Source organism: Hippopotamus amphibius, chromosome 9, assembly GCF_030028045.1.
Source record: "Hippopotamus amphibius kiboko isolate mHipAmp2 chromosome 9, mHipAmp2.hap2, whole genome shotgun sequence".
NCBI lineage: Eukaryota > Metazoa > Chordata > Mammalia > Artiodactyla > Hippopotamidae > Hippopotamus > Hippopotamus amphibius.
In genome coordinates this window covers 36,298,788-36,315,832 of record NC_080194.1, presented here as the reverse complement: position 1 = coordinate 36,315,832, position 17,045 = coordinate 36,298,788, and positions in this window count along the sequence as shown.

Genomic DNA, 17,045 nt, shown 5'->3' with positions numbered 1-17,045 from the left:
TCTGTTTTTATACACATATCCCCGTATTCCCTCCCTCCCTCAACTCCCCCCTGCCCTCCCCGTCCCAGTCCCCTAAGGCATCATCCATCCTCGAGTTGAACTCCCTTTGTTATACAGCAACTTCCCACTGACTATCTATTTTACAGTTGGTAGTATATATATGTCTATGCTACTCTCTCACTTCGTCTCAGCTTCCCCTTCACCCCCCGCCCCCCCAAACCTCGAGTTCTCCAGTCCATTCTCTGCATCCACCAGATGACATATTACATATCTTATCTACTTGCTTACTGTCTTTCTCTTCCTGCTGGGATGTAAGCTCCATGAGGACAGAAATTGGTTTGTCCTTTTTAACTCCTGCTGTATCCCAGGCCTGGTACAGTGCCTAGCAATTGGTAGATGCTCAATAAATATTTATTGCATAAATGAATGAATGAATGCACTTCATTTTCTTCCTTTGATTCAAATCAAGTCTTTATTTTTAGCTTTGGAATCTAAAGATGCCTCACTTTGTTCTGTGGCTTTCTTAGTACTTTACCTCTACCCTCCATTCTGCCTTCTCATGTTCCCTGCATGGCCCGTCTGTGTTACTGGAGGAGCAGATGGCACAGCCTGCTTTGTTAATCCTGAGGCAGGATAAAGTCAGGCATTTATCTGGGCTCCCAGTAATTTAGAGAGGGCACTGGTTCCCTCCTCTCCTCAGCACGCCTACGTACTTTACACATGTCCCTCACATGCTCGTGTGCTGCCCACATTTTGGCTCCTCTACTCACCTCCTAAAATAGACCATGAGCACATGTCTCACTCCCCACATCCCCCGCTTGGTAAGAGGGCCCAGCAAAGAGTAGGACCTCAGCAAATGTTTGCTGAAAAAAAGAAAGAATGAACATCTGCTGTTGGAGCATATATGACAGTACCGAACCTCTCTCACTGCTGCGATTCCCATGGGGGAAACCAGTACCCTGACCAAGCTGATGCTTTAGAGTATTTGCTTCTTAAATTTCCAGGCTGTTGTGGGCTTTTCATTAGCTTTCAGTTTCAAAAATGATTTATTTCTGTTTTATCCTTTGAACAAATGAGCACCTCTGGCCATTTTAAGCTTAAATTGTTGTAGGCTCAGTAACAGCCCCCACGTATACCACATCCTAAATCCTGGAACCTGTGAGTCCAGCCTTATAGCTGCAATGAAGCTAAAGATCTTGGGTTGAGACTGCCCTGGATTGTCTCATGGGCCAACATGGTCACAATATTCTTTATAAGAAGGACACAGGAAGGGACAGAAAAGAAGGTGATGTGATGCCAGAGCAGCAGTTGGAGTGACAAACTTTGAAGAAGAAGGGGCCACAAACAAAAGAATGCAGGTACCACTAGAAGCTGAAAAGGGTAATTAAAAGGATTTTCCCCGCGGGGGCTTTGGAAGAAAACAGCCCTGCTAGTATCTATCTTGGCTTTAGCCCAGTGAAACTGATTTTATAATTCTGGCTACCAGAACCATAAGAGAATAAACTTGTGCTGTTTAAAGCCAGTAGATTTGTGGTAATTTGTTACAGCAGCAAGGGGAAACTAATACACTAAATGAACTATTGTTTTTGTCTCTTAGGGCTTGTTTATTTACACTTTTATTTATTCAAAAATATATTTCGCCTAATTTGGATAAGAGAAGGCAGGAGGTGGCCCTCCCCTGTGGTCCTGATGCTCTTGTTGCTCTAATTATGGGTTTCTCTTCTCTCAGCAGCCTCCTGCTGCCTGGCCGCATGTTCAGCTTTCTGTCTCTGCCAGGCCACATGAGCAACCCACGCACTCCATCCCTTCCTCTGCACCCTAGCTCTGGCTTGTCCTTTGTGCATTGTGCAAAAATGTCATCCTGAACAAAGGACTTTGGCAGACAAATCTAGTTGACCAGGGTGAACTTTATAAGAGAATGAAGATGGAGGACCTAACCCACTCCAATCCATCAACCATGATCTAGGCAGAATATTACTTGAATTGGAGTTTGCTTGGTTTTCTTCTTCAAGGATTTTAAGCTACAGTATCTCAATGCTACCTGATCAGAATTCCCCACTGAGCACTGCAAATGGACTTAAAGCAGCAGTAACACTTTGCTTTCTGGAATGTTTCAAACTTGGCTTGTAGAACAGAAATGTGGCATGGAAAACTTGGCATGCTCCTGGCAATCTGGGGCTGACACAGGCCTGATGGGATAAGACTGTATAAAGAAAAGGGGCTTGAGACACTGGGAGTGACCAGAATTTGCCAGAAATAGTACGTTTGGGAGAAGTCAAAAGAATAGCTTGAGATAGTTTTGTGAAACAGAAACAGAATCACAAACATAGAGAACAGACTGGTGGTTGCCAAGGGGAAGGGGGTTGGGGGAGGAACAGAGTGGGAGGCTGGGTTAGCAGATAAAGCTTTTATATATAAAATGGATAAACAACAAGGTCCTACTGTAGAGAACAGAAAATTATATTCAATACCCTATGATAAGCCATAATGGAAAAGGATATTTAAAAAAAGAATGTATATATGTATAATTGAATCACTTTGCTGTACAGCAGAAATTAACACATTGTAAATCAACATATTTCAATTAAAAATACAGATAAAAATAATAAAAACATTTCAAAAAAAATAATAGCTTAAGGAGTCCTATTCCCATCGTCCTCCCACACCCAGAGGAATCCTCCCTGAGCAGCTCTGTCTGTAGAGCTAGAGCTACACCAACGATGCTAGTCGAGTTCCCCCCACAATGTTTACAGCAGTTGCTTCAACTCTTCCCAAACAGCATCTGTTGTGGCAGGGGCTGGGGTAGAGCCTCCAGAAGGTAGTACGTAATTGTGAATTCACAGCTTGGGCTGTGGAGACAACAGGGAGTAACTAAGACAGCAAATGCAGCTTCCAGGGGAGACGTCCACCTGCACAGATGGGGGGGGGCTGCCTGCCTGGGGCTGGGAGATACAGATCTATATTAGGAGAAAGTCTGGCCTCCAGGAAGGGAGAAGTGGAAAACATCCAAAGAAAGAAATGAAAGAAAGCATTCCTGTCTCCTAGATGAACACAACCAGTGTTTGTGGGGGCAATTTCTATTTTTTTGTTTGTATGTTTAAAGCAATAATGAGTGAAGATGGAACAAACTGGGCTAAAGCCTCCATTCTGAGAATCATTATAAAACATTCTTTTTCATGAACTGTAGGGCTGTAGGGTTTACAAAGCATTTCCCACAGTGGAAGATATCCCTCTGAAATTGTTGTGATTCTTTTACAACCATTTAATTTGGAGAAAGAACCTGCAAGGGATTCCACGCCTTGTCCAAGGTCACAAAGCTAGGACACAAGCCCATGTTTCTGAATGTAGGTGTTTCCCCTACACCATGGCAATCTGTGATGTAGTCAACTCATAAAAAGCATTTTGATCGTGATGCCATGCAAACTTAAACTCAATTCCTGACTTCAAATTTAAAGAAGGCTTCCATTTTTCAGGTGCCAAAGCTGAGGCCCAGAGATATCAAATGATGCTTCTGGAGAAAGGACTGTGATTGGGTCATTTGTATTGAGACTTCAGTCTTTCACAGCCTGCAGTTTAAGAGCAAGTGTAAGTTTCTTCCATAGTGGAAGAGAACTCAGAAAGTACAGAAATGTAGAAGGGCACCTTTTTTCTCTGCCTTTCTTCCTGTTACTGTGTATCACTTGCCATGTTCCCCTCTAAGTTCTCTCGCCCTCTTATCTGCTAAGGAACATTGCCCCAGCACTTCCTCCATATTTTCCTTTCATTGTCAGTTCCTTCTATCTACTTGATAATTCCTGGCAGAGTATACATGTTCTAAAATTTTTTTATATTAAAAAAGTCATAAAACCTTCTCTTGACTTCCATATCCACATTTAGGCACTGTTCCATTTCTGTGTTCCCAGTTACAATAAAATTTCTTGAAAGAGTTGCCTACACTTGCCATCTTCAATTCTGCCCATCAAATTCTCTCGAGTCTACTCCAAAAAAGCTTTCACTCTCACCACTCCTTTAAAACTGCCCCTGTTGAGATTTCAATATCCCCACATTGCTAAATGTAATGGTCAGTTCTCTGTCAATTCTTTCTCATTCTCCACCACCCCCCCCCCCCAAACGTTGAAGTGCTCCAGAACTCAAATCTCAGCTTCCTTGGTGACATGAGTTTAAATATCAACAATATGCTGATGGTTGACATATGCAGGCTGGATCTTTCCCCTGAACTCCACATTCATATATCCAACTGTCCACTTGACATCTCCTCTTGAATGACCATAGGCAATTCAAACTTAACATGATCAGTTACAAACTCCCAATCTTCCCCCAGAATTCTGGTACCTCATGGTCATCTAATGAAGTCATCTCAGGAGGAGAACACCTGAGATCAGTATAGTCATATATAAATAGTTCAAATCCTTCCTGTGCCACATTGGTTAATGTACATTGTTCAAAATTTTTCATTTCAGGAAATGGTGACATCATACTTCCAGTTTCTCAGGTCAAAACCACTGGGGTCATTTTTTCACACCTCACATGCAATCGCTATGGAAATCCTGTTGGCACTTACTTTAATGTATATCCAGACTATACTTCTTACCAAGTCCATCGCTACCATTCAGATGTCAGTTCCTTGCCCTGATTATTGCAATACTCTCCTGACCGATCTTGCTTTGTCCCATGCCCTCTCGCGGAAGTCTAGTTTCAATATAGAAGCAAGAGTGAACTTGTTAAAATGGGTTGAGGTCTTGCTGCTCCACTTGATGTCCTCTCATTCCACTTGGAGTAAAAGCCAGTATCTTTACACTAGTCCATAAGGTCCTGCAGAAGCTACTTTCCCCACCTAACTTCTCTGATCTCCCTGTGGTTATGCCTCTCCTAGCATATTGACCTTCCGGTGGGTTTTTATACATCTCAGACATGCGCCCACCTCAGGTCTTTAGCTCTTGCCATTCTCCAGGCCTAGAATGCTCTAATCCCCAGATATCTGCCTAGCCCTCACCCTCACCACCTTCAGGTCTTTCCTTAGATGTCTCCTTATCAGTTCTTCCCTGACCATAGATTTTTAAAATTGCAAATAGCCTTCTATTCAGCATTCACTATCCCTCATCCCTGATTTATTTCACTCAATATCATTTATTACCAACTGCTATATTTTTTACTTTTTTGCTTATTATCTGCCTCCCCATCCCCATTAGATTTCTGTCCATGTTGCTCACTGAAGTATCCCTTGTGCCTAGATACCTGGTGCAGATAGAGCCCCTTACAAATGCTTGTTGGTGAAAATGAAGAGATAAGCCTAAGAAGAACCTAAAGAACACTCATATCCCATCAACCTGAAGAAAATCCCTACTAGTCCCTTGGAATACATCCTTTTAGAGTTCTTACTCTGCATATTTATATTCTGAGTTGAACAGAAATTAGTGACATAAAAGCAAGTCAGCCTCGCCCACCCCTTAAATTAGGAAAAATAAACCAAAACTTTTTCAAGATGCAAAAAGAAATAAAAAATGCTCCAAAGTATATTAAAATTATTGACAAACAGCAATGGTTGGAAATATTCATTTTTGACCAAACTTATCATTTCAACCACATTGTCATGTTCACAATCTTGTTTCAAGTCAATCTGATTTCACTCAAAGCAGTTTGAAACTAGTCTTGTTGGAATGGGTTTCAGAATGCAAACACCTGAGATCAATACAGTCATATATCAATAGTTCAGATCTTCCCTGTTTCACTGTTGTTAATGTATATTGTTCAAATGAATATTATCCTAACAAAACTAGAATGCCTACTATGTGTGTTGACTGTATATAGGGGCAAACTCATGTGGCCCTAGTACTCTTGAGGATGACCTAGAATTAAAGCATAATGAGTTAGACTAGCTTTCTGTAATAGGTGGAGTTTTGTTAACCATCATTGAATGTCTACTATGTGCAGGCACTGGGCTAGCCTCATTACAATCCAGGAAATTCTTTATACATAGATGATTGAGGATATTAGGGAACACCCGAATCTGATCACATTGTTTAAGGTGCAGTATACTGTGTGTAGCATGACTGCATGTCTGTGGTTAAGAAACCTATGGTCTGAGCCTTTGTATTACAGTCTATCCTGAAGACAGACAGTGTTAACATGAGACAGGTATTCATGGGGCCTGAAAGAAGGGAAATCAGAGGACAGGGCTCAACTCTGGTGTTTGCTACCCTGCGCAGCATCATGAGTATTCTGCTTACTGGAATGGTGATGGGGGCATGCTTCGGTAGGTCTCTCCCATACCCGGATGAGATGCCCCTGAGGATTATGCCTGACCTTTGTTGTCCATCAGAAACTTTGGCAGCAGAAGTTGGGATGGGTGGATGTACATTGCCCTGGTCCCTCATTAATACACGCACCTTTGTGTTTATATATCCTTCTGTTGAATCTGGGATTCATTTCCTGTGAGCCTCCTTACTGAGAGCATCTTGACACAGTTGAGTTTCTGGGCCAACAGGGTTGAGGACGTGGACTCTTAGGGCAACCTCCAGGACTCTGCTTAAGGAGCCAGATCCCCTCCCTGAAACAGAAATATTTTGTTGTTGTTGGCTCTTAAATCAAGCCTCAACAGGTATTAAGAGTTTATTTCTTGCTTCTTACTTTTTGATCCTGTGCCCAGAATCTTAAATGTAACACAGAAATTAACCCCAACAATTACGGTATATGGACTATTTATGTAAGACATAGTTAATTTCCTTATGTACGAGTGGGTTTCAGCTTGAGTCTAAGTGACTTTCAGACTTTTTCAGGGATGTTTGAACTGGTGGGATGGAATTAGCAAAAGTCTATTTGCTTAGGGCTGAAGAGATTCCTGAGAAAGAATTTATATTGAGGGAAGAATGATACAGGTATAAAAAGTCTGCAGCAATGATGAAATCTTAATCACCTTAAGGCGGCAATTCTGAGAACATTGTGGTGTCTTCTGTTCTTTTTTTCCAATTAAAAAATGTAGTAAAATACACATAACATGAAACTTACCATCTTAACCTCTTCAAGTATACAGTGCAGTGGTGCTAAACACATTTTTATTATTGTGCAATCATCACCACCATTCATCTCCATGTTTTAACTTTTCTCATCTTGCAAAACTGAAACTCTATACTTATTAAACAATAACTCCCCATTAGTCCCTCCCTTCCAGCCCCAGCAAGTACCTTTCTACTTTCTGTCTTTACGATTTTGACTATTTTAAATATCTATTATAAGTGGAGTCATACAGTTTTGTCTTTTTGTGACTGACTTATTTCACTTAGTATAATGTCCACATTGCAGCATATGCCAGAATTTCCTCCCTTTTAAAGGATGAATAATATTCCGTTCTATGTATATACCACATTTTGCTCATCCATTCATCCATCAGTGGGCACTTGGGTTGCTTTCATGTTTTAGCCATTATGAATAATGCCACCATGAATGTGGCTGTACAAATTCATTGTCTCCTATTATTGACCCAGCTAGACGCATCCCAAGGAAAGCAAGGGTGAAGTCCTTAAATCAAAACTGAAAGAAGCATTTCACTGAAGTCCCTATTAAACAGTAGGATCCAAGCAGTCCTCATGAAGGGTAGCACAGAGCAGAGACACCACTGGGCTTCTGGTAACTCAGTGGGAGAAGAGTGGGGACCCAGAGGAGTGTGGTGGCAGTAGCCCTGAGGGCTGGTAGCTGGGCAGAGAAAGCCAGTTCCTGGTAAACCTATGGCAGAAGGTGGAAGAACCACACTGCCTGATGGGAGCAGACTTGTGATGATCCAGAAAAGGAAAGGACAGGAGGACAGTTCTACTGGGATCCAGGAGGGTTGGGAACTTGTAACAGAGGATTATGCCAGAGTCTGCTTTCTGCAAAAAGACCCAAGATCAGAGTTAAGGGTCTGTAGGTCATTAATCTTGCTATGCAAGCTGTAGATTAATCTTGTGATATGTTTTGTCTGCTAATTTAACTTTGATGTATGTTAATAATAAGTCTGGTGAGAACTGAGGAGCAATAAAGACTGTAGGACTTATTGACTATAGTCTACTTCCCCAAATAGGATGAAATAGATCTTTTGAACCCACAGACACGCCTGCCCTACCCCATGCTGCGACCGGTAGTGATTCAATTCTGGAAGCAAGGAAAAAGGAAACCAAAACCCTGAAAATATAAAAGGAAGATCCAGATATTCCTTATCTGGAGTAAAACATTTCTGAAAATCCAAAGGAAGCTTTTTTAGAAAGGACTATTCAGTTCTCTAAAGAAGGTCCTTAAAATTATCTACAGGGGGTCTCTGAAGATCCTGAAGATTCTAACCTCCCATTTTCACAAGAGCTCCACCAGAGGACCACCTGTCAAACCACCAGATGACAACCAGAATCTTTCCTACAGGCTGCCAGCTCCCCAGTCCCCATGAGCACTGTGAAAGAGGAGAGAGATGGGTGGAGAGCTTACCCAGCAAGAATCCTTGCCTCCCTTAGAAAGGAAGCCAGCACCAGTGCTCTCCAGAGCATCCATGTGGAGAGAGAGACACACAAATATCTGGCAGGCTTCAGAGGCAAGGATGGGAATGTTAAGCCGCAGTAACTTCTTGGACTTCTCTCTCCCTTGAAGGCAAGGACTCTCTTTTGTTAAAGTCAATTAAGGTCTAGAAAAAAAAGCAGAATATCTTTTCGGGGGATATTTGGGCATGTTATCCGTAAAGACAAAAGGAAAGAGGATACTATGATGTGGACTAAAAGGCATGTGATGTTTCTTGGCAAGCTGTCAATGAAAATTATATGACCTGAAACATTCATGAGAAGTGATGGCTGTGAGAATAAGAAAGAGGAGCCTACTACATGATTTTGAGAAAATACAGTCCCCTTGAAGAGTACGGCTGAGAAATAAATGGTTATTAGGATTGTGCTAGTGTATTAGTATCTACATCCATGACTCCTGAAGCCAGGAGCATCAGCAGCCCAGGGACTAGTCGCCGTACTTGGGGACCATTCTTCTGAAAGCGAAATCTATCTCTGTTGTTGCCTCTTTGTCACCTCCTATTTATTCTCCTTCTTCAGCCATCAGACCATGGAATCCTGCTTTACTGAGGTTACCCACAACTTGCCAATGGCCAAATCAAAAGACCTCTTTTCCCCGTTTTATAAGACTGCGTTTTGTCTAGCATTTTACATTATTGACTACCCTTCTTCTTGAAATCTAAGCTCTCTCCCCAGCTTCCATATTCCGTCCTGCTTCTCCCTCTGCCCTTCTGGTTTCTCCTTTTAGCCTCTTTCTTCAGGTTCTCCTGTCTCCCTTTGCTACTTTTCCTCTGAAAAATAGTCTTTCTCAAGGCTGCGACCCTCACCCATACCTGCTGCCTCTCAGGTCACATCATCCCTGGCTGCTTTCTGTATCCCTGGACATCTGTAGCTGGACGTCCCCCAGGTAGCTCCAAAATTACCAGATACAAACAATTCATCGTCACCCCTCACACCCTCCCTAATCAGCTACTGCTATGACATTCCCGCTCTGGGTCAAGAGCAAATGTAGAGACAGTATAGTGTGTTGGTTAGAAGCACCAAGTTCTTTACACAGTCCTGGGTTTGAACACCTGTTAGGCCACTTATCTGGGCAAAGAACTTGATCACTTGAGCTTCGATTCCTTCATCTGTAAAATTAGGGTTCTAATACCACCAATTTCTCACGTTTACTGAGAGAAGTGTATGAAATAATGCACATAAAGGGATTGGCCCAGAGTAAATAATAAATGCCAACAATTGTTATGGTTAGCTTTTTTTTTTTTTTTTTTTTTTGGCTATGTTGCACAGCATGTGGGATCTTAGCTCCCTGAGCAGGGATCGAACCCATGCCCCATGCAGTGGAAGCACAGAGTCTTAACCACTGGACCTGCAGGGAAGTCCCTATCATGGTTAGCTTTTATCTATGCAATCACTTGAGTTAGGTACCTGGAAGTTGTGTATGTGTGTAAGACTTTTTCTTTCCTCCATTTTAAGCATTATTGGTCATCAAATCTTACTGAGCCTGTGGAAACAGTGCTTTTTGAAACTATTTTTTCCTCCTTGTCACTCTTGTAGTCCTCATCGTATTTTATTTAGGCTTATATATCCATGCATCTCCTCACCTGCCAGATTAATTTTTCTTTAGCACAGGTGTTTTTGTTTCCCTTCTCTGCACTCAAACAGCAATAGTTCCCATCACTTGACTACAAGATAGAGTCTAACCATATTAGCACCAAAATAAGACCCTTCACAACTGGGACTCAGGCTGTAATTTTAAATAATCTCCCCTCAATTCCCCCTGTCAAAGCACCAGCCACACAGAACCACCCCCTTTGCCCTGACTATTCCTCTGCTTAGCCTTTGTGATGTTTAGTTCATGCCAGTCCCTCTGAATGGAATGCCTTCCCTTCTCTGTTTCCCTGAAAAACTTCTGATTCTTTTAAGGCCCAGCGTAAGTTTCTAATCCTTAGTTAAGCCTTCCCTGATAGTCCTAGGAAGTCACTCTTGTCTCTGTGTTATCTCTGAACATAGCGCACACATCTGTTATAGCGTTTATCACCTAATACTGGGGTTGGTTGCACACAGTTCATAAATTCTATACTAGAAACCACAGATGGGGTTTTATTTGCTTTTGCAAACTCCCCAGAGCCTGAGAAGCTGGCAAGGAGATGGCACTCAATGAAGACTTGCATGTGACCAAGTGAAAGAATGAATGACACAAGGGAGCAGTCGTCGGTGGGAAGGGCGACATAGCACCAGAGTGGTATGGAATTAGTTCTAAAGTGCAGGCAGTGCAAAGAGGGCTGTGCTTAAGCTGAGCCTAGGGCAGGCTCTGTTGCAGCAGTTGTATGACTCTGTCGCTTCAACTTTACAAGCCTCAGTTTCTTTTCTTTTTGCGAATGTGGTATAAGTGTCCTTCACACCACAGGGGCAGTGTGGGAAGCACTGAGAGGAGGTGTGTAAGTAAAGAGCCTGTGAAGGCCTATACGGATAGAAGTGTCCCAGGATACTCACGTGTGAGGGCTGATCACAAACCTGGATGAGGGCGCCCATCCTGTGACTGTGCCCACCCTGGAAGCAGCTGTCCGTCGCCTCTCTCAGGCACACGGGCTGGACAAAGGTGCCGATTCAAGTGAGGCACGTCCAGACGTTGCGGTGGTGCCAAGTCGTAGTCCAGAATGGTGCTGCAGTAGGCAGGGGGGCTTACGAGGTGCGTGATGGACCTTTTCTAATAAGACAAAAGGAGTGTTAACCAGACCCACTGAAGAAGGGAGGCTCGTGGAGCTTGGGTGCTTGAATTCCCCCCAAAGAGGAAACAACTTGAAGTGTGGGTACCCTGTCACCATGTGGGATGGTGTCAGACTCCCCCTTGTGTTGTAAGTGCCCGCATGGCTCCAGGTGGATGTGGGTGTCAGGGAGGGTTTCCTAAATGACTGTTGCTCATTCTACAGTCTTGCAGGGCTGGAAACAAGGAATACCTGATCTATGGGCAACAGGAGGTTCCCAGGAGAAGAAGAGGGCCACCACTGTGAAGTGAGACACAATCGACAAACTTAGAATTGACTCTTCAGTCCTATTTCTCTCTTTATAAAGGGAAAGAAAATTCAGTCCAAACCCTGTACTCTACGCCAGAAACATCTATGACCAACCCCTGGTCAACCCAGTGGGAACCACTTGATTTAGTGGGGCTGTGGCAGTCACAGTGAACGCTGGTGGCCAGGCTGGCTGGAGAGCAGGGAAGCTCCAAGGTCTCTCTTCCGAGGGGAGCCTTGGCCAAATCATGGATGTTTGCATTAACCACCCAGGCAACTAGAAAGTAAGAAGAAAAGAAATTGCAGATATGGCCTCATTGAAAAATACGGGCTTAGGAAGTGGCTCTCCAAGGAGCCCTGGAATCAGATGGAAAGCAAGGCTGCCATCTTGCCCCCTGCAATGAAGGCAGCAGCTGGCCCTTCCAGCAGCCCAGCGAGGCTCAGAGAATGTTCTCTCTTCTGTGTATACAGAAGAACCTAGGGCCCAGGAACATGGAGCAGTCTGTCTGACATCATTTGATGAGTTCAGAGATCTAATGGGAACATAAGTCTTGCAGCTGCATTCTAACATCAGCACAGGTTATAGCTGTGCGTGTCCATCATCTGCAGGAAATATCTCAGAGCCACACTCCCCAGATCCTGGTCAGCCTGCCTGTCTGGGTCAGCTGAAGTGACTCAATAGGGTGCAGCCAGAGGAAATAGGTTCATTACAAAAATTAACTGTTTTCTAAAATAAAAATGAAATTTCTATAAAATGACAAGACACTAGCTAGTATAATTTTTAAAAGGTTTTAAAAATATACAATGTTGGGAAAGTAGAAAATATCACAAAGGTATTATAAGGAAATGTTTTGTACAGCACAAAGCAGTTACTGGGAAAATCTGAGTGTTACAGCTATTACTAGGAAATTATAAATTATCAAAATTGAGTGGAGGTGAAAATTTTAAACCTAAAAACAAGTCACAAGGAAGGAAATTGAGAAAGTTACTGCTAAGTTTTCAAGGAGCAGATGTTTAGTATATGTAATCACATGACATCATTATTTATTATTCTATCATAAATTTATGCAAAGCATAGAGCAAGAAAGAAAGCTCTATGAGGAAGTTGCTAAGAGAGTAGATCTTAAAAGTTTTTAATCACAAGGAAAAACAATTATAACCATGCGTGGTGGTGGAAGCTGACTAGCTTGTTGCAGTGATCATTTCGCAAAAATACAAATATCAAATGATACCGTATACCTGAAACTAATATCTTACATGTCAGTTATACCTCAATTAAAAAAAAAAGAAAAAAGGAGAGCTCTCGCATTCTTTTCATGAAGAGCATTGATACCAAAGTCTGACAAAGGCAGATGATAGAAAGAAAACTATAGCCAGCGGTTCTAAAAGTTTTGGTTCTCAGAACACCTTTACACTTTGAAAAAAATCATTGCAAATCCTAAAGAGACTTTGTTTATGTAAGTAATATTTATCAGTAGTTAACATACTAGAAAGTAAAGCAGAAATTTCTTAGATGATGTATTTATTAATTTGTTTAAGATAACCATAATAAAACAGTTATTAACATAACTTACATGTATTCAAACAACTATATCTTCAAAAACAAAAACTTTAAATAAGACTGGCATTGTTTCACATTTTTTCAAAACTGTTTAATGTCTGGCTGAATGGAAGACAGATGGGATTTCCTATCTGCTTTTTACATGCAATCTGTTGAGATATCACAAGTTATGTAGTCTCCGGAAAACTCTACTGCATACTCATGAGTGAATGGAAGTAAAAAGGGATAATAATGTCTTAGTATTACTATGAAAATCGTTTTGACCTTTCAGACCACCTAAAAGGATCTTGGAGATCCCTAGCTGTCTCCAGACCACATTTTGAGAACCTCTGCTATAAGCCAATTTCAATTATAAATGTTGATGCAAGACTCTAAGTGAAATATTAGTAACAGAACCCAGCAGTACATTGAAAGATGAATGTACCATGTCCAAGTGGGATTCAGGAATGTAGGAATATTAGGAAATCTATTAATACAGATTTAATATACTAATAAGTCAAAGGAGAGAATCACTTAGTCATTTCAATAGATGCTAAAAGTATTTCACAAAATTCGATATTCATTTCTGACTTAAAAATCCTAGGAAGGAAGATATGATAAAATAAATATATCTCTATTCAACAACCAGCCTCATGTTTAATTAAAATATACTAGAAACACAATGTGAAGGGGCAGAAATTTCCTGAGCACTCAAGAACTCAAGTTCTACCTGGGGCAGTGGATTTCCCACGATGGTGGTGAATGGGCAAGCAGCAGACCCTGATGGATGTCAGAGGCGGTAGATGAAGAATTAATGATCAGCCAACTTAAACCATGAGCTCTTATCATGTTCCCCCCCGGGTATACTTATGTATTGGTAAAGCAATGAGCAGGGGTGACTATCCAGGTTTCCCAGAGATGCTTCGTGGCAATCTGCGCACTGACCTGCTATGGCCAAGAGCTGACTGTGGCCTCCTGCCTCCCACAACCTGGCTGGAAAGGGACCTGGAAGGGGGAGGGGAAGTGGCTCTGCAGAGCCCACCGAGAAGAGGGCCAAGGAGGCCTATCTTAGTGACTCATGGATCCTCCTTACCATCAAGTCCAGGTCTGAGCATCTCCCTTGTGCTAGGAACTTTGATAGACACCTGGGAACAATGAGAAATGCTTATTGTATTCTAGAGAGACTATATATATATATATATATATATATATATATATATATATAGCTAGAAATGAATGTTTCACGCACGAGTAAAATATCAAGCTCACCCTTAACTTCGCCCTCTTTTTTCGTCCCAATTATCTAGTCTCCAAACACTTTAGATCCTATATTCACAATATATCTTGCATCCATCTTCTACCTTTGGGCTTGGGTCTTCAATATTGCTCACCTGAGCTACTCTCCCTGGGGTTAATCTTTCCTCATCCTCCTCCCACTCCCAAATTAAACACCAAAGAGTGCTTGTTTTGATCACATCACTCCCCTGGTCGAAACTATCCAAGGGTTCCCCACAGTGTATAGAAAACTGTTGACATCTATTTATCTTTGTGAGCCCCAAACACCAGTGTACGAATCATCTCAGAGATTATATCAGTATTTTCTTGTGGTTTTCTGTGCACATTTCCCCTTTTGTTGTCAATTTTATTGAAGTATAACGTACACACAGGAAAATACTCAAGCAATAAAATACTTTGAATGAATTTCCAAGAAGTACAGCCAGAACCCAGATCAAGAAACAGACAAGCAGAACCTCAGAAGACACTTCAGGAGCCCAGTCCTGCCACCGCTCCTGCAAAGCACAACTGCTATCCTGACATCTAACAGCATGTATTAGTTTTGAATGCTCTTAGTTTTACACAAATCTACTCTCTATCTGTACATATACATTTCATTATTAGGATATAAATTCCTTGAAGATAGGTTAGTACCTATCCTGTTCCTCTTTGTACCCGCCTCCCCTACGCCCTGGGCTCTGGTACAAAGAGCTGTCCAGAGAGGACACCAAATCAGTATCAAGCCAGTGTGGTGGGCTGTCAACAGTTGAGAAATATAAGTGAAGGCTAAACAGGTGTTCATTGTATTACTATACCATCTGTTCTGTAGATTTGAAAAATTTCAAAACAAAAAGCAACGGACAAAATTGCTTATTGAATGACTTATGTAATCCAGAGTAGGTGTGCTATTTAAAACAGGACACATGTAAACTCTTTCTTGTCCTTCGTAAGTTTTTATGTGTATTTGCATAAGGGAAGAAGCCCCCAAAGTAGGTGTGAGTTCAGTGAGAGAGGACCAGGAAAGTCTCTCTTATTGAGCTTTTACACCAGGAGCCATTTGTGGGTTATTCAGTTTTATTCATCAAACATTTATTTGGCTTCTCCTGTGTTCTGGGCCCTGTGGTAGGTACTGGGGATAAAATGATGAATAAATCTATTGATGTTATGGAAAAACCCAAACAAACTTTTTGGCCAACCCGATAGCTGAGTGTTGCGATGAGACTCCTTGGCAGATATTGTATCTGGTTCAGGTTGAGAGAAATGGCTCTGTGAATATGTCCCCCCCTCCCCAGTGGCCAAGAGCAGGAACCACCGCAGACACACTTTCCAAAGGTTTCCACCCAGGATTATCTATGCATAATGAGATCCAAGAAGGCAGAACAAAAAGACTCAGACTGCTTCTATCCCTCCTCATTAAAAGGAATACTCTCCCTCCACATTCTCTATTACTCTGTGTTCTAAGTGTCAGATAATTTATAAAACGAAAGTGTTTTTTAAATAATTAAAAATAAGGTGCTTGATCTTTCTCTTGACAAACTATCAAATTGGCAAACTCTGAAAGTTTCCTTACCCCCGGCCTCTGCCTGCCGCCCTCACCACGTTTTCCACAGGGCTGGCATGTCTCACGTGGATGTCACGGAGGAAACAAGGAAAAGAGAAAGGCCAGTGCTTCTCACGGCTCACTGACGTGAAGACACAGCGGTTGACTCACTTCTTTTCCAGGGGACGCCTCTTGTGAGTCAGACCACAAGCTGGCACACTCTTTCGCCACCCCTACCAAGTGAATCACTTGAGATGGGAATTTTGATTCTGTGACTGAAAATATTTCAGGGTTGCTTTGAGGAAAAAGACACAGGGATCACATCCCATCTAGCTCTATGTGATAGCTTTTTTGATGTGGCAACTTGGCCAGGCTACAGCCCCCGGTTATTCATTCAAACATTAGTCTAGATGTTGCTATGAAGGGATTTTGCAGATGGAATGAAAGCTCCTTATCAGTGACTTTAGGTAAGGAAGACCATCCTGGGTCACTGGGGTAGGCCTGACGTCATTAGTTGGAAAGGCCTTAAAAGCAGAGTGGAAGCATCCCCAAAAGAGAGAAGAAATTATGCTTGTGGAAAATGGCCTCGGCCCACGCCTATGGAATCCCAGTGTCCTGTGATCCTCCCTTTCTGACTGCCTGCCTTATGGACCGACTTGCATAGTCAGCCCTCACAGTCATGTAGGGCAGTTCTTGGTGTGTTAGCTTGCTAGGCCTGCCATAACAAAATACCACAAGCAGCGTGGCTTAGAAGACAAACATTTATTGTGTCACGCTTCTGGAGCCTTGAGGTCCAGGATCAAGGTGTGGGAAAGGTTGATTCCTTCTGAGGGTGGTGATGGAGAATCCATTCCATGCCTCTCCTCTAGCTTCTGGGGGTTTGCTGGCAATCTTTAGCATTCTCTGTTTCATAAATGATGCATCACTTCCATCTCTGCCTTCATGTCCATACGCCGTTTTCCATGTGTGCGTGTCTCTCTCTCCAAATCTCCCCTTTTGTAAGGACACCAGTCATACTGGATTAGGGCCCACACTAATGACATCATTTTAACTTGATTGCCTTTGTAAACACTCTATCTCCAAAAAAGGTCACAGAATGTGACCTTTTAGGTACTAAAGGTAAGAACTCCAGTATATCTTTTTGGGGTTCTTGGTTGAACCCA